The sequence below is a fragment of the Balaenoptera borealis genome, assembly GCF_965194805.1.
Source record: "Balaenoptera borealis genome assembly, chromosome: X".
NCBI classification, from domain to species: Eukaryota; Metazoa; Chordata; class Mammalia; order Artiodactyla; family Balaenopteridae; genus Balaenoptera; species Balaenoptera borealis.
Window position 1 is genome coordinate 52,668,564 of NC_138881.1, and position 18,875 is coordinate 52,687,438.

Here is an 18,875-nt window from a genome sequence, read left to right on the forward strand (position 1 = left end):
AGATAGTTTAAGAATTATTAAGGGTACAAATGTGGCAGCAGCAATGAATATTCCAAAAATGAAGTTAAGAAAACAATTCCAGGTGGAAAAACAGGTTTTGGGTAGAAGATAAGACAAACTTGGGGTATGTTTCATTTGATGTATTTGTGAGAATTCCAACTTGGTATACCTCAGGTTGTCTCAAATTCAGCACTATTGTTGGCAAGATAGTGCTTCATTGTGTGGGACTTTCCTGTGCATTGTACAATATTTCACAGCATTTTTGGACTCTACCTAGTAGAATATCAATAACACCCACCCTCTCAGTCATGATTCCAGAAACATCTCCAGACATTTCTAAATGTATTTTGTGGGGGCTACACACTGAGTGAGAACCACTGGTATGTATACAGCAAATGTTTGTATGTACCAGAGTGCATGTCATGGGAGTAGTCAGAGCTAGAGATTTGGGATTCATTGACATATATGCGGCAACCAACCATGGGCAAAGATAGGATCACTTAGAGTGTGTTTTGAGAAAAGAAAGCAGAAGACAGACCCTCTGGAACACACACATTTTCTTTTCTTCCAACAACCCTATTCTCAGTTATCACATTTCAGTGAGCTCCCTCTACTCTAGGATGGTTGGTCTGGGAAACACAGCATCAGTCCTCTATGTTGTCCCCTGCACAACTTTTACTTATGCTTTCCTTTCCCCACAAATTCTAATGCCATTTATTCTTTTCTCTATGTTTACATATATCCCTCCAAGGAGATTTTCCTCAAAACTTATCTCCAGGACAACCTCTTCTACTCCAGTCATTCCTTATTTCTAAGTCCTCTGTTGATTATAAACTGTCTAACACTGCTCTGTTCAAATTCCAGATAGTGTACCCAATAGTGTATCAAAACTATTACTAAACTTTAGTAGGTAATGATTTGCATACCTGATGTTCTGCATTGCACATCCAAAGTTCAGTCCTTCCCTCTTCAAATATTCCTATTAACTTATCCAACACTATCAAACATGAGATTCTTAGAAATTCCTTATCATATTTATTTGAGTAGTCTGAGCTCTGTCTTTTTTTTTAAGTAATTTCCTTAGCTATTTAGTTCTGTTAAATACTAGGAGAAGTAGCACAATATAGCTGTTTGAGTCTAATGGAGTCTTTGGGTTACTTCCAATGAAATAATTATATAGTTTATTGTACTATGTGTACAAGGTCCTATGAATGGCTTGTCTATCTGACTTGTATTTCTTATAAAAGATAATGTCAAAGAATTTAATAGCCATAGATTAAAAATAGAATTATCCTGAAAAGATCTGGACTAGGAATCAGAAGACTGGACTCTATCAATATTATCTTGGAAAAATTACATATTTTCTCTGCGCCTCACTTTCTTCAATTGCAACATGAAGTAGCTAGACTAGATCAATAGTCTCAACCTTGGCTACTACATATTAGAATCACTTGGGGGATATATTTTTTTAAATTCCAAGCCTACCCCACACTAATTAAGTCAGAATCTCTGGGGGTGGGCTCTGAACATCTGGTATTTTCTTAAATACTCCTCTGGTGCTTCTAATGTGCAGCCAAAGTGAAGCACCACTGTGCTTCATGATTTGTAAATTCTTCTGATTCTTGTGTGTGTGTGTGCTGAAGCCAAAATCTTTTGTGTGAACAAACATGTTATAAGTTAACTGACAATGAGACTCAATATGCAAATATTGTTTTATATGTTAATTCCTCAAGAACATAACTAATGAGCAAAGTATGATAAAGCTATGTGGAGTTTGTATTATGTTATCTTGTACATAGTTCCACATGTCTTCATAATTATTTTTTGTTATAGCAAATATGTATGTTTCTTCTTCAGCTAAGTTATAAAACTGTATGAAGGCAAAAGTTGTCTTATTTACTTTTTTGGACTTCTCTGTAGCAATTACAGCAGTTCTCTGCATACATTAGGTTACCAATAGCTATTTGTTGGATGTATAAATTGAATAATGGAATACTTATGTTGACTAATTGACATATGCTAATAATTGACCCTATAATCTTGTCTTTCTTATTGAGCATTATGCTCTAAGTAGCTAAATTAAATGAAACTTATTCATAATAACTACACTTGCTTCTTTATTTTCCATAAGAAGATGTAGTTTGGGTAGCCTGACAAATATTATCTCCCACAGAAAACTGAGATTTTCCTTATGGCTTTGGTAGAGCTCATCCCACTTTCCCCTCTGCTAGAAGAGCAGATATTTGGTGCAAATGTCTGATCAGAGTACTCCATTCCCCTGGCCAGTGATTGGTTTAGTAGTAAGCATGTGACCTAAGCTGGGCCAAGTAAAATCATGGAGTGGAAATGGAGAACGTGTAGGAATGAGCAAACAAAGCTCACCTTAAAGAAGCACTGTTTAAAGTTACTAAAATGTCATGAAATGTTTGAGGAACATCTTATGGTAAACTGAGGCTAAACTGGAAGGTCATCATATGTTGTATTGAGCAACGAGTAGAGTATGCTATAAAATAAAAATCTGAATTGGATTAACTTTTACCATTGCACAGCCTATGGAAAAGTTAAATAAGATTGCTACAAACAGCAGCAAAAATGCTCGATGATATTTGTTACTTTTAAAAATAGAAATTGTTCACAGCCATTTCACTGGGAAATTTTGAGCTCACAGATGATCCAAGTAGAGCTTTATTTTTAGGCTTGGGAAAAACAGTTTCCTAGTAACCTTATTTTATGTATTTTTAAAAATGTAAAATAGTGTTTATGTCTTTTATCAATCACTTGATAGTATGTGGAAAATAGTCTGAATTAAAGAATTTGGGATTTCAAAAGGAAACTATCCTCATAGAAGAAAGTTATAATAAGTTTTTTTTTAATCCCTAACACCTACAGAATAAAACTCAAGTTCTCTTTTCTCAGTATTAAAGGCCTTCCACAATCTGGCTTCAAACTACATTTCTAACCTTCTCTTTCATCATTACTTTGGTCTACATGAGCCTTCCAGTACCCAGAATAAAAACTGTACACTTGCACATGTCATTCACCTTGTCTTGAATACCCACTCTACTTTACTTAGCTAATTATTTGGTACACAGATTGCCCATATTCCCCCTTCTCCCTGCCCATACATTTTCCCCTATTATTAACACTTTCCATTAGTGTGGTACATTTGTTACAATTGATGAAACAATACTGATACATTATTATTAACTAAAGTTCATAGAGTACATTAGGATTCACTCTCTGTGTTGTATATACTGTGGTTTTTGACACATGTATAATGATATGTATCCATCATTACAATGTCACATGGAAAAGTTTCACTGCCCTAAAAATCCCCTGTTCTCCATAGTTTTGCCTTTTCCAGAATGCCATAAAGTTGGAATGGTACAGTATGTAGCCATTTCAGATTAACTTTTTTCACTTAGCAACATGCATTTAAGGCTCCTCCATGACTTTTCATGGTTTGATAGCTCATTTCAAATAGTATTCCACTGTACAGATGTACCACAGTTTGCTTATCCATTCACCTATTGAAGAACATTTTAGTTGCTTCCAAATTTTGACAATTATGAGTAAAGCTGCTAGAAACATTTGTGTGCAGGTTTTTGTGTGGACATAAATTTTTGACTCATTTGGATAAATACCAGGGAGTACAATTGCTGGATAATTTCAAAGAGTATGTTTAATTTTGTAAGAAACTGTCTTCCAAAGTGGCTGTACCATTTTGCATCCCTATCATCAATGAATGCATGTGCTTATGCTCCACATTCTCACCAGCATTTTGTGTTATCAGTGTTTTGGATTTTACCATTTTACTAAATGTGTAGTACTATCTCATTTTTTTATTTCGCAATTCCCTAATGACATATGATGTTGAATATCTTTTCATATACTTATTTGCCATTTGTATAGCTTCTTTACTGAGGGGTCTTTTCAGATCTTTGGCCACTTTATAATTTTTTTTCTTATTTTTAAGTTTTAGAGTTATTTGTATTTGCTAGCTATTTGTAGATACTAGTCCCTTATTAGACATGTGTTTTGCAAAGGTTTTCTATCAGTCTGTGACTTGTTTTTTCATTCTCTTCACAGTGGCTTTCACAGAGCAATTGTTATTCTTTTTTTTTTAATTTTATTTGTTTATTTATTTATTTATGGCTGTGTTGGGTCTTCGTTTCTGTGCGAGAGCTTTCTCTAGTTGCGGCAAGTGGGGGCCACTTTTCATCACGGTGCGCGGGCCTCTCACTATCGCGGCCTCTCTTGTTGCGGAGCACAGGCTCCAGACGTGCAGGCTCAGTAGTTGTGGCTCACGGGCCTAGTCGCTCCACGGCATGTGGGATCCTCCCAGGCCAGGGCTCGAGCCCATGTCCCCTGCATTGGCAGGCAGACTCCCAACCACTGCGCCACCAAGGAAGCCCTGTTATTCTTTTTAATGAAGTCCAACCTATCATTTTTCTCTTTGATAGATTATGCTTTCATTGTTATATCTAAAAACTTATCACCAAACCAAAGATCACTAGATTTTTGCCTGCTAAGAGTCTTATAGTTTGCATTTTGCATCTAAGTCTATGATTCATTTTAAGTTAATTTTGTGAAAGGTGTGAGGTCTGTGTCTAGATTAATTTTTTCATGTGACGTCCAGTTTTTCTACCACCACTGAATTGCCTTTGTTCCTATATCAAAGATCAGTTTACTATATTTTTGGGGTCTATTTCTGGGTCTCTATTCTGTTACATTGATCTGTTTGTCTATCTTTGTCAATATCACACCCTTATACTAAATCTTAAAATCAGGTAGTGTCGGCCTTCTAATGTTGTTCTTCTCCTTCAGTATTTTATTGGCTATTCACGGTCTTTTACCTTTCCTTTAGAAAAATTTGTTGATACCCACAAATAATTTGCTGAGATTTTGAAAGTGATTTTGCAGAATCTATGAACTTGGATATCTACCCACTTATTTAGATCTTCTTTGATTTCTTTCATCAGAGTTTTGTAGTTCTCCTTATATATATTTTGTACATATACTGTTAGATTTAAACCTTGGCATTTCATGTTTTAGGTGGTAGTGTAAATGATACTTTGTTTTAAATTTCAAATTCCAATTGTCCATTGCTGATGTTTAAGAAAGGACTTGAGTTTTTTTCCTTCCAGTTTTATTGAGATATAATTGGCATACACCACTGTATAAGTTTAAGGTGCACAGTCTAATGATTTGACTTACATCATAAAATGATTAGCACAATAAGTTTAGTGAGCATCCATCATCTCATATAGATACAAAATAAGAGATTTTTTTCTTATGATGAGAACTCTTGGGATTTACTCTCTTAACAACTTTCATATATAACATACAGCAGTGTTAATTGTATTAATCATGTTGTACATTACATCCCTAATACTTATTTATCTATAACTGTAAGTTTGTTCCTTTTGACTATCTTCATTCAATTCCCCCTCCCCTCCCCCTGCCTCTAGTAACCACAAATATGATCTCTTTTTCTATGAGTTTGCTTGTCTGTTTGTTTTTTAAAGTATAGTTGACATACAAAACTATGTTAATTCGTGGTGATTTGATATTTATATACATTACAAAATGATCACCACAATAAGTCTAGTTACCATCTGTCACCACACAAAATACAACATTATTATTAACTATATTTCTCCTACACTGTATATTTTATCCCTGTAACTCACTTGTTTTGTAACTGGAAGTTTGTACCTCTTAATTTCCTTCACCTGTTTCATTCATCCCCGAGCCCCCTCCATCTGGCAACCACCTGTTTGTTTATTTGTTTTGTTTTTCAGATTTCACCTATAAGTGAAATCCCATGGTATTTGTCCTTCTTTGTCTGACCAATTTCACTTAGCATAATACCCTCTGAGTCTATCCATGTTGTTACAAATAGAAATATTTCATTTTTTGTGGCTGAGTAGTTTTCCATAAATATTCATATATGTGACTGAGTGTATATACATATATATATATATATATATATATATATATATATATATATATATCTTCTTTAATTCATCTATCAATGGGCACTGAGGTAAGCAATTGAATTTTGTATATTAATCTTGTATTGTACAACCTTGCTATGATTGCTTATTATTTTCAGTTTTTTGTTAGTGTTGATTCTTTGGGATTTTCTACATAGAAAATCATGACATCTGCAAATAAAGACAGCTTATTTCTTCCTTCCAAATCTCTACACCTTTTCTTTTTCTTGGCTTATTGAATTAACTACGGCTTCTGTTACCATGTTGAATAGTAGTAGTGAGAGGAGACATCCCTATCTTGTTCCCATTTTGGGGGAAAGCATAAAGTTTTGTAGATGTTCATTATCAGGTTGAGGAGTTTCCTTTGTTACTAGTTGGTGAGAAATTTTATCATGAGTGGGTGTTGGATTTTGTCAAATGCTTTTTCTGCATCTATTGATATGTTCATATGATTTCTTGTCTTTAGTCTGGTGAAATGATGATTACATTGATTGAATTTTTAATGTTCAGCTTTACCTACCTGTTAAAAAAATCCCACTTAATAATGGGTATAATTCTTTTCATATATTGTGGGTATTGATTTGCTAATAATATTTTGTTGAGATTTTTGTGTGTATGTTCATGAGAAGTACTGGCATATACTTTTTCTTTCTTATAACAGCTTTGTCTGGTTTTGATAGTAGGGTACTGCTGGCCTCAAAGAGTGAGTTAAGGAGTGTTTCCTCTGATCTGCATCTATTTTTTGAAGATATTATAGAGAATTTGAATAATTTCTTTCTCAAATGTTTGGTATAATTCTCCAATGAACCCATCTGAGACTAGTATTTTCTGATTTGGAAAGTTATTGACTATTAATTCAATCACTTTAATACATATAGTCATGTTCAGATTATCTACTTATCTCTTGTGTGAGTGTTAATACATTGTGTCTTTCAAGAAACTGATCAATTTCATCTAGGCAATCAAATTTGAAACAAATATAGTTGTTCATAATATCCCTTTATTATTCTTCCAGTAAAAGAAATCGATAATGATGGACCTTCTTTTATTTCTGATATTAGTAATTGCATCTTCTCTATTTCTTACTTAACTGGGCTAAAGGTTTATATATTTTATCTTTTTGAAAATGCAACTTTTGTTTTCATTGATCTTACTCTACTAATTTCATGTTTTCAATTTCACTGATTTCTGCTCTAATATTTATTCCTCTCCTGCTAACTTTATATTTAACTTTGTCTTCTTTTTTATTTTAAATTTTAAAATATATCTTTATTTATATCCAACTATTTGATACAATGGAAAGTGGTTTTTAATTTAGGTAGAATGATATAACAGAATAATGAAAGTCGTATAGTGTTTGAATTAATGAATATTTGTAAAAATTATTGATTCCTATATGAAATTGTATTTAATAGTTTGATTTATTTTATTGAACTATATTTGATTTGCAATATTATATTAGTTTCAGATGTATAACAGTGATTCAATATTTTTATAAATTGTACTCTGTTTAAAATTATTACAAAATAATACCTATATTTCCCTATGCTGTATAATATGTCCTTGATTATTTATTTTATACATAGTAGTTTGTATCTATTAAACCCATATACCTGCCTTGTCCCTCCAACTTTCCATCTCCCACTGGTAACGGCTAGTCTATTTTCTACATGTGAGTCTGTTTCTGTTTTGTTAGCATTCATTTATAGGCATGTATGTGCTTCTCACAAGTAGAGTCTAGGCTTCCACAGCTTTCCTTTTAGTCCAACTGGCCCTCCAACCAGACAAGGGGATTTGTCTTCCCAGTGTCAGACCCCAGGGCAGGGGCACCCTATATGTGGTTCAAACCGCTAACTCCCCAAGAAGGATCTCCATCTGTGTAATCTCCCATTTCCTTTGAGTCCCTTCCCAGGGGCACAGGTCCTGACCTTATTGTTTCTCTTCCCTTCCTACCTGATTCTGTGTGGATGTTTCTTACAGCCTTGGTTGTACAGGAGTCTCTCTGTCAGTCTCCAGTTAGTTTTCAGTGAGAATTGTTCCACATGTAGATGTATTATTGATGTGTTCATGGGGGGAGATGAGTTCTGTGTCCTCATATTCCATCATCCTGATCTCCTCCCTCTCTTTCTATTGTAAAGTGGAAAGTCAGGTTATTCATTTTAGATCTTTCTTGTTTTCTAATATATGCATATTCAGTGCTGTAAATTTCCCTTTAATTACTACATTTACATATCCTACAAATTCTGATAAGTTATATTTTTATTTTCTTTTAGGTCAAAATATTGATATTTAAAGTTTTTTTTATTTTTTATTTTTATTTTTTTAAACATCTTTATTGGAGTAAAATTGCTTTACAATGGTGTGTTAGTTTCTGATTTATAACAAAGTGAATCAGTTATACATATACATATATCCCCATATCTCTTCCCACTTTCATCTCCCTCCCTCCCACCCTCCCTATCCCACCCCTCTAGGTGGTCACAAAGCACGAAGCTGATCTCCCTGTGCTATGTGGCTGCTTCCCACTAGCTATCTATTTTACATATGGTAGTATATCTAAGTCCATGCCACTCTCTCACTTTGTCCCAGCTTACCCTTCCCCCTCCCTGTGTCTTCAAGTCCATTCTCTACATCTGCATCTTTATTACTCTCCCTCCCCTAGATTTTTCAGAACCTTATTTTTTTTTAGATTCCATATATATATGTTAGCATACGGTATTTGTTTTTCTCTTTCTGACTTACTTCACTCTGTATGACACACTCTAGGTCCATACACCTCACTACAAATAACTCAGTTTCATTTCTATATATGGCTGAGTAATATTCCATTGTATATATGTGCCACATCTTCCTTGTCCACTCATCTGTCAATGAACACTTTGGTTCTTCCATGTCCTTGCTATTGTAAATAGAGCTGGAATGAACATTGTGGTACATGACTCTTTTTGAATGATGGTTTTCACAGGGTATATGCCCAGCAGTGGGATTGCTGGGTCATATGGTAGTTTTTTTTTTTGGTTTGTAAGGAACCACCATACTGTTCTCCATAGTGACTGTATCAATTTACATTCCCACCAACAGTGCAAGAGGGTTCCCTTTTCTCCACACCCTCTCCAGCATTTATTGTTTCTAGATTTTTTGATGATGGCCTTTCTGAATGGTGTGAGTTGATACCTCATTGTACTTCTGATTTGCATTTCTCTAATGATTTGTGATGTTGAGCATCCTTTCATGTGTTTGTTGGCAATCTGTATATCTTCGTTGGAGAAATGTCTATTTAGGTCTTCTGCCCATTTTTGGATTGGGTTGTTATTTTTTTTCATACTGAGCTGCATGAGCTGCTGGTAAATTTTGGAGATTAATGCTTTGTCAGTTGCTTCATTTGCAAATATTTTCTCCATTCTGAGGGTTGTCTTTTCATCTTGTTTATGTTTTCCTTTGCTGTGCAAAAGCCTTTAAGTTTCATTAGGTCCCATTTGTTTATTTTTGTTTTTATTTCCATTTCTCTAAGAGGTGGGTAAAAAGGATCTTGCTGTGATTTATGTCATAGAGTGTTCTGCCTATGTTTTCCTCTAAAAGTTTTATAGTGCCTGGCCTTATATTTAGGTCATTAATCCATGTTCAGTTTATTTTTGTGTATGGTGTTAGAGAGTGTTCTAATTTCATTCTTTTACATGTAGCTGTCCAGTTTTCCCAGCACCACTTATTGAAGACGCTGTCTTTCCTCCACTGTATATGCTTGCCTCCTTTATCAAAGATAAGGTGACCATATGTGCGTGGATTTACCTCTGGGCTTTCTATCCTGTTCCATTGATCTATATTTCTGTTTTTGTGCCAGTACCATACTGTCTTGCTTATTGTAGCTTTGTAATATAGTCTGAAGTCAGGGAGCCTGATTCCACCAGCTCCGTTTTTGTTTCTCAAGATTGCTTTGGCTATTCGGGGTCTTTTGTGTTTCCATACAAATTGTGATTTTTTTTTGTTCTAGGTCTGTGAAAAATGCCATTGGTTGTTTGATAGGGATTGCATTGAATCTGTAGATTGCTTTGGGTAGTAGAGTCATTTTCACAATGTTGATTCTTCCAATCCAAGAACATGGTATATCTCTCCATCTGTTTGTATCATCTTTAATTTCTTTCATCAGTGTCTTATAGTTTTCTGCACACAGGTCTTTTGTCTCCATAGGTAGGTTTATTCCTAGGTATTTTATACTTTTTGTTGCAATGGTAAATGGAAGTGTTTCCTTAATTTCTCTTTCTGATCTTTTGTTGTTAGTGTATAGGAATGCAAGAGATTTCTGTGCATTAATTTTGTATCCTGCAACTTTAGCCAAATTCTTTGATTAGTTCTAGTAGTGTTCTGGAAGCCTCTTTAGGATTCTCTATGTAGAATATCATGTCATCTGCAAACAGTGAAAGCTTTACTTCTTCTTTTCTAATTTGGATTCCTGGTATTTTTTTTTCTTCTCTGATTGCTGTGGCTAAAACAACTTCCAAAACTATGTTGAATAATAGTGGTGAGTGTGGGCAACCTTGCCTTGTTCCTGATCTTAGTGGAAATGGTTTCAGTTTTTCACCATTGAGGACAATGTTGGCTGTGGGTTTGTCATATATGGCCTTTATTATGTTGAGATAAGTTCTCTCTATGCCTACTTTCTGGATAATTTTGATCATAAATTGGTGTTGAATTTTGTTGAAAGCTTTTTCTGCATCTATTGAGATGATCATATGTTTTTTCTACTTCAATTTGTTAATATGGTTTATCACACTGATTGATTTTCATATATTGAAGAATCCTTGCATTCCTGGAATACACCCCACTTGGTCATGGTGTGTGATCCTGTTAATGTGCTGTTGGATTCTGCTTGCTAGTATTTGGTTGAGGATTTTTGCATCTATGTTCATCAGTGATTTTCGTCTGTAGTTTTCTTTCTTTGTAACATCTGTGTTTGGTTTTGATATCACGGTGATGGCGGCCTCGTAGAATGAGTTGGGGAGTGTACCTCCTTCTGCTATATTTTGGAAGAGTTTGAGAAGGATAGGCATTAGTTCTTCTCCAAATGTTTGATAGAATTCGCCTACAAAGCCATTTGGTCCTGAGCTTTTATTTGTTGGAAAAATTTAATCACAGTCTCAATTTCAGTGCTTCTGCTTGGTCTGTTTATGTTTTCTATTTCTTCCTAGTTCAGTCTCGGAAGGTTGTGCTTTTCTAAGAATTTGTCCATTTCTTCCAGGTTGTCCATTCTATTGGCATATAGTTCCTTGTAGTAATCTCTCATGATCCTTTGTATTTCTGCAGTGTCAGTTGTTACTTATCCTTTTTCATTTCTAATTGTATTGATTTGAGTCTTCTCCCTTTTTTTCTTGGTGAATCTGGCTAATGGTTTATCAATTTTGTTTATCTTCTCAAATAACCAGCTTTTAGTTTATTTATCTTTGCTATTGTTTCCTTCATTTATTTTTCATTTATTTCTGACCTGATTTTTATGATTTCTTTCCTTCCGCTAACTTTAGGTTTTTTTGTTCTTTCTCTAATTGCTTTAGATGTAAGTTTACGTTGTTTATTAGAGATGTTTCTTGTTTCTTGAGGTAGGATTGTATTACTATAAGCTTCCCTCTTAGAATTGCTTTAGCTGCATCCCATAGGTTTTGGGCCATGTTGTTTTCATTGGCCTTTTCACAGGCTGCAGGTTTGTAGTTCCCATTGTCTTTTCGTGTCTGCCCCCAGTGGGTAAGTTTTGTTCAGTGGGGTGCGTAGGCTTTCTGATGGAGTGGATACTGCCTGTGTTCTGGTGGATGAGACTGGATCTTGTCTTTCTGGTGGGCAGGACCACATCCAGTGGTGTGTTTTGGGGTGGGATTTTAGGCAACGTCTCTTCTAATGGGTGGGTTTCTGTTCCTGTCTTCCTAATTGTTTCGCATAGGATGTCCAGCTCTGTAGCTTGCTGGTCGTTCAGTGGAGCTGGGTCTTAGCCTTGAGATGGAGATCTCTGGGAGAGCTTTCGTGCTTTGATATTATGTGGAGCCAGTAAGTCTCTCGTGGACCAATGTCCTGAACTGGGGTCTCCCACCTCAGAGGCTCAGGCCTGATACCTGGCTGGAGCACCAAGATCCTGTCCGCCACACGGCTCAGAAGAAAAGGGAGAGAAAAAGAAAGAAAGAAAGTAAAAGAAAGTAAAAAGTAAAATAAAATAAAATAAAGTTATTAAAATAAAAAATAAGTATTAAAAATAAAAAAAATTTAAGAGTAAGAAAAAAAAGAAAGAAGAGAGCAACCAAACCAAAAAAAAACAAATCCACCAATGATAACAAGTGCTAAAAACTATGCAAATAAATAAATAAATAAATAAATAAATAAATAAATTAGACAGAGCCCTAGGACAATGGTAAAAGCGTATGTATACAGACACAATCACACAAAGAAACATACACATACACACTCACAAAAAGAGAGAAAGGAAAAATATATATATGTCCATATTTTTTTTTAAAAAAAGGAGGAAGAGAGCAACCAAATCAATAAACAAATCTACCCATGATAATACACTCTAAATACTGAACTAAGATAAACATAAAATCAGAAACAAATTAGATGCAGAAAGCAAACTCCAAGTCTACAGTTGCTCCCAAAGTCCACTGCCTCAATTTTGGAATGATTCATTGTCTATTCAGGTATTCCGCAGATGCAGGGTGCATCAAGTTGATTGTGCCAATTTAATCCACTGCTCCTGAGGCTGCTGGGAGAAATTTCCCTTTCTCTTATTTGTTCGCACAGCTCCTGGTGTTCAGCTTTGGATTTGGCCCTGTCTCTGCGTGTAGGTCAACTGAGGGTGTCTGTTCCCCACCCAGACAGGACCTGGTTAAAGTAGCAGCTGATTAGGGAGCTCTGGCTCACTCAGGCCATGGGGAGGGTGGGGTACAGAATGTGGGGTGAGCCTGTGGTGGCAGAGGCCTGTGTGACATTGTAACAGCCTGAGGTGCACCATGTGTTCTCCCGGGGAAGTTGTCCCTGAATCACGGGACCCTGGCTGGCAGGCTGAAAAGGCTCCTGGGAGGGGAGGTTTTGATCGTGACCTGTGCTTGCACACAGGCTTCTTGGTGGCTGCAGCAGCAGGCTTAGCATTTCATGCCCGTTTCTGGTGTCCACGCTGATAGCCGCAGCTCGCGCCCGTCTCTGGAGCTAATTTACGCAGTGCTCTGTATCCCTTCTCCTTGCACACCCCGAAACAATGGTCTCTTACCTCTTAGACAGGTCCAGAGTTTATCCCGGACTCCCTCACGGCTAGCTGTGGCACAGTAGCCCCCTTCAGGCTGTGTTCACACAGCCAACCCCAGTCCTCTCCCTGGGGTCTGACCTCTAAAGCCCGAGTCTCAGCTCCCAGCCCCCACCCATCCAGGCGGGTGAGCAGACAAGCCTCTCGGGCTGGTGAGTGCTGGTCAGCACTGATCTTCTGTGTGGGAATCTCTCCACTTTGCTCCCTGCACCCCTATTGCTGTGCTCTCCTCTGTGGCTCCGAAGCTTCCCCCCCCACCCCCTGTCTCCACCACCGAAGGGGCTTCCTAGTGTTTGGAAACTTTTCCTTCTTCACAGCTCCCTCCCAGAGGTGCAGGTCCCATCCCTATTCTTTTGTCTCTGTTTCTTTCTTTTTTCTTTTGCCCTACCCATGTACGTGGGGTGTTTCTTGCCTTTTGGGAAGTCTGAGGTCTTCTTCCAGCATTCAGTAGCTCCTGTAGGAGTTGTTCCACATGTAGATATATTTCTGATGTAGTTTTTGGAGGAAGGTGATCTCCACGTCTTACTCCTCTGCCATCTTGAAGGTCTCCAGTCTCTTTTAATTTGTGTATTTAGACTATTGACATTTAAAGTGATTATTGTAATTGGATTAATATCTTCTTGTTCCTGTTTTCTCTTTATTGCCCTTGTTCTTTGTTTCTTTTTTAATCTTCCACTCTTTTTTATACATTCTCTGGTTGTTTTTTTCTTTTAAAGTATTTATTTATTTATTTATGGCTGTTTGGGGTCTTTGTTTCTTTGCGAGGGCTTTCTCTAGTTGTGGCCAGCAGGGGCCACTCTTCATCGTGATGCGCGGGCCTCTCACTATCGCGGCCTCTCTTGTTGCGGAGCACAGGCTCCAGACACGCAGGCTCAGTAATTGTGGCTCACGGGCCCAGCTGCTCTGCGGCATGTGGGATCTTCCCAGACCAGGGCTCGAACCCGTGTCCCCTGCATTGGCAGGCAGATTCTCAACCACTGCGCCACCAGGGAAGCCCCATTCTCTGGTTTTAATTGAGCTGTTTATGTGATACCGCATTATCTCTTCTGTTAGCATGCATGTCATTAATACTTCTTGGGAGGATTTGTTTCATTTTTTATTTTTGTTTTACATTTTAGGAGTTTCTCTAGAGTTCACAATATAAATTTAAAACCAACCCTTTCAAATAAACTATTGCAAATAACAGTATATTCTTTCACACGTAGTTCAAATCCCTTATAACAGAGTGTTCCCAATTCCCCCTTTCTGCTCCGTATAACATTGCTGTCATCCATTTCACCTATCCAGAGCTGTAATCACCAAATATAAGTTTACTAATATTATTTTAAACAGTTATCTGTTGGTGAATAACAATTTTCATGTTTATATTGCCATTTTCCTATCAGTCTCCCAGAATGGTGCTTGTTGCTCATAAAATTCTAATGAGTCCTCTCTGAACTTTGTCATTGAGAATAGCTTCATCAATTTTACTTTTACATTTGATCTTCATTATTTTAGATATCTTTGGATATCAGTATATGTTTAGGTCTGTGGTTCTGCCAGTTTCTGTTTGCTAATTTTTATTTAATGTACAAGAAGAATACATTAAGAGAAAGGTATGGTATTCTGAAAATTAAGGAAGATTAAGGACATTAAGGAAAATTTTAAAAATGTTAATCCTTCTGTGAAAATAAGTATAATTTTTTACCTTTGAAAAAACTGTTTACAGGACTACAATTTTGTTGTTTTATTTGTAAGCTTGTTAAAACTCACACAGAAAACTAATTAGAGCAGAACAGTAATTCTCCATCATCTTACTGTATCAGTTTTCATATTTCATTTTAATTTTTCCTAAGTGAAGCTAATATGTTTTCTTTGTTTCATACACTTGAGGGGGAGACAAGGAGTTAAATCAATTATCAGATTCAGTTATTTTTTTATTAACTGACAAGGTGAATCTGGCTTTTTGAAAATAACTAGTGGTAAATAAGGCTTGAGATGTATGTATTGCATTGTGTGTGTGTGTGTGTGTGTGTATGTTAATGTACAGGTATATTATCTTGAGTAATTGGAAATAAACAGTCCCTTTACAGTTTGAGTGCCCTCTTATACACTGCATGTGATTTTGATGTTTATAATTTTTGCTGCTTTTTTCTGTATTAATTGGTCTCAGCCTATTATTAGTTGTCCTCTAATTTAGGCCATGGGCTTTTTTCAGCCTTACAAGCTAACATCAAAAAAAAATCGTCAAACTATAAAGACTCATTACCAACTCACCTTCATCTGAGGATGTTCACAGATAGTAAAAAGCAAAATAACTCTTCTTTATTATGTGCTTTGATTAATTAAAGAAGCCTCAAGGCTCACTATTTTCAGTGCTATTGAAGTACCTGTTTGTTGACATTAAGACCGAAATAAAGATTAGGCCAGGGAAGTTTTACTTTAAAAAAACTGAACAGTGTTCATTACTCCATAAACATGTTAGTTGATCACAGTTTAGCTTATTATGTGAACTGGTGAGTGAAAAGAAAGGGGGAGTGATGAAAGTAACTCACCTTTTTAATACACGTCTTCCACAAATGAAACTGCCTAATAAAGCTTGAATGTGTAATGATGCAGTTATGCCAGTTATAACATACGTTATATCTCTCTATGGAGCACTCCCACCATTTTAAAATAATATATTCATTTTTATATGTGGTCCAAAAAAACCCACATAATATAAAAATTACCACCTTAACCATTTTTAAGTGTACAGTTCAGTAGTGTTAAAGCATATTCACACTTTTTGCAACAGATATCCTGAATTTTCTCATCTTGCAAAACTGAAACTCTATACCCATTAAACATTAACTGCCCCTCCCCATAGCCCTAGGCAACCACCCCTTTACTTTCTTTCTGTATGAATTTAATTACTACTGTTTGTTTTACATATTCAGGATCTCTAATGATTGCTGCAAATATGTTTATAATTATATCTTCCTGGTAAGTTGACCCTTTTATCATTATATGTCTTTCTTGTCTCGCAACAGTTTTTTACTTAAAAAGTCTATTTTATCTGATATTAGTTTATCCACCTCTGGTCCCTTTTGCTTACTATGTACATGGAATATCTATTTCCATCATTTCACTTTCAGCCTATATGTATCCTTAGATCTAAAGTGAGTCTCTTGTAGACAGAATATAATTAGATTCTGTTTTCACCCATTCAGTTGATCTATGTATTTTGATTGGGAAGTTTAATTCATTTAGATTTAATTACTGATAGGGAAAAAGTTACTACTGCCATTTAGTTAATAGTTTTCTGTATACCTTTTGTCATTTTTATCCATTTCTTCTCGTTCTCATTTTTTGTGTGTATATATTATAGATAATTTCTTTGTGGTTGCCATAAAGGTTATGTAAAACATCTTAAAGTTATAGCAATCTATTTGAAACTGATATCAATTTAACTTCAATTGCATACAAACCTCTACTCCTTTAAAAGCTCTGCCCCCTACTTTATATTATTGATGTCAAAAATTACATTTTTGTATATTCATATAGTGATGTGAATATGTACCTATTAACATAGACTTATACTTATTTTTATGCTTTTGTCTTTTAAATTCTGTAAAATAATTAAAAGTAGAATTACACACCAAAATTACAATAATATACGTGTTTTTGTTTGTCATGTATTTACTTTTACTGGAGAGCTTTATATTTTCATATGGCTTCATGTAGCTGTGTAGTGTCCTTTCCTTTCAACTTGAAGGACTCCCTTTATCATTTCTTCTAGTGCAGGTCTAGCTTTTATTTATCTTGGAAAGTTTTAATTTTTCCTTCATTTTTGAAGGACAGCTTCGCTGGATATGGTATTTTTGGTTGACATGCCTTTTTTAAGCCCTTTGAATATATCGTTTCACTGACTTCTGGCCTGCAAGATTTCTCCTGAGAAGTCCTCTGAAAATCTTAGAGAGACTCCCTTTTGTGTGACATATTACTTTTCCCTTGCTGCTTTCAAGATTCTCTGTCTTTGACTTTTGACTGTTTGATTATGTGTCTTGGTGTGGGTCTCTTTGGGTTTATCCTGGCTGGAGTATGTTGAACTTATTGAATTTTTATGTGCATTTCTTTCCTCAAATTTGGGAAGTTCCTGTTCATTATTGCTTCAAATAATCTCTGTGCTCCTTTTGCTCTGTCTTCTCCTTCTGGGACTCCCATATTGTATGTATTAGTCCTCTTGATGGTTTTATATGTGTTCCTTATGCTCTATTCACATTCCTTCATTTTTGTTTTTCATTTTGCTCCTCTGACTTAATTTTAAAGAACGTTTCTTCAAGTTTTCTGATTCCTTTTTCTGACTAAGCAAGGCTTCTTTTGAATCCCAAATAAATTTTTAGTTTAGTTATTTTATTTTTTTTTAGCTCCAGAATTCTGTTTGGTTCTATTTTATAGTTTCTATCTCTTTGTTGATATTCTCATTTTGTTTATGTATCATTTTCCTGATTTCATTTAGTTTTCTATCAGTGTTCTCTTTTGGCTCATTGAGCATTTTTAAGATGGTTAAGTTCTTTTTCATGTAAATCAGAGATTTGCTGTTCTTTAGGGTCAGTTTCTGGAGATTAATTGTATTCCTTTGATTGGGCCATTTCCCCCTTTCTTTGCCTTGCAATTTTTGTTGAGATTTTGGCATTTTTAAAAAGGCCCACCTCTCCCATCTTTTACAGATTGGTTTTGTACAAGTAAAGATTTTCTGAAGTCAGCCCAGCTAGAGATTCTGTGATCTCTCCAACTTTTTCTAGGGATATGTCCCCATCGGTCTTGTGTATGCATTTTTCTTCTAGTATATACAGCTGCTTTTATCTTTCGTAATTTCCCTGAGAGACTCACCCCTGCTTCTTCTCAGGAGGTTTTGGTTTCATTTTCCATTGTATTTCTCTGCCTGTTATCTGTTACTTGTCTGGCACCTACCTACTAAACTGCAGACTCCTTGCTGCTGTAATATGTCCCCATGTTTACTTTCGTTTTCATCAGCCCTTAACCTAGTATTCAAACTATGCTGCTGTTCTCACTGGTGCTCTGATTCAGGCAAAAGAGAAACCAGGCCTTTGGGAAGCCCTCAGACAAGCCAGAAGTTTGGATGCATGTTCTACTCTTTACATCTCAAGAGTCCTCCATGACTTAGGAAGCTTACTCCCAATTGTGCAGTGCTGAACCGTGTAGGGGGAGGGGGAAAGGCTAGCAAAATTCCATGAATTTTGTACCCTTTTTGGTGCAGTTTTTCTTGGTTTTGCATTTGCTTGTGTGCTGCAGGTTCTTAACTGCTTTCTAGAGTTATCACAGAGGTAGTTTGGGTCTTATATTTTTGTTAACTTATGTTTTGTTAACTTAACTATAACAAGGGCCTGGACCTTCTTTTCTTAGTCCACCATCTTGCTGACATCACCACATTCACACCATTTTGAAAGCATTTATTTGCTAATTTTTATTTTCCTTGAGTGAAAGAACAAATCAGAAGATTAGAGAAAAACTGACTGCTATTCCAAATTCCGTGCTAACTTTTGTTTCATTTGGTCTTCCATGGCCTTACAAAGAGATCTCACAATAAATATAATGTCTGCTGAGTCTTTAGCTTTTAC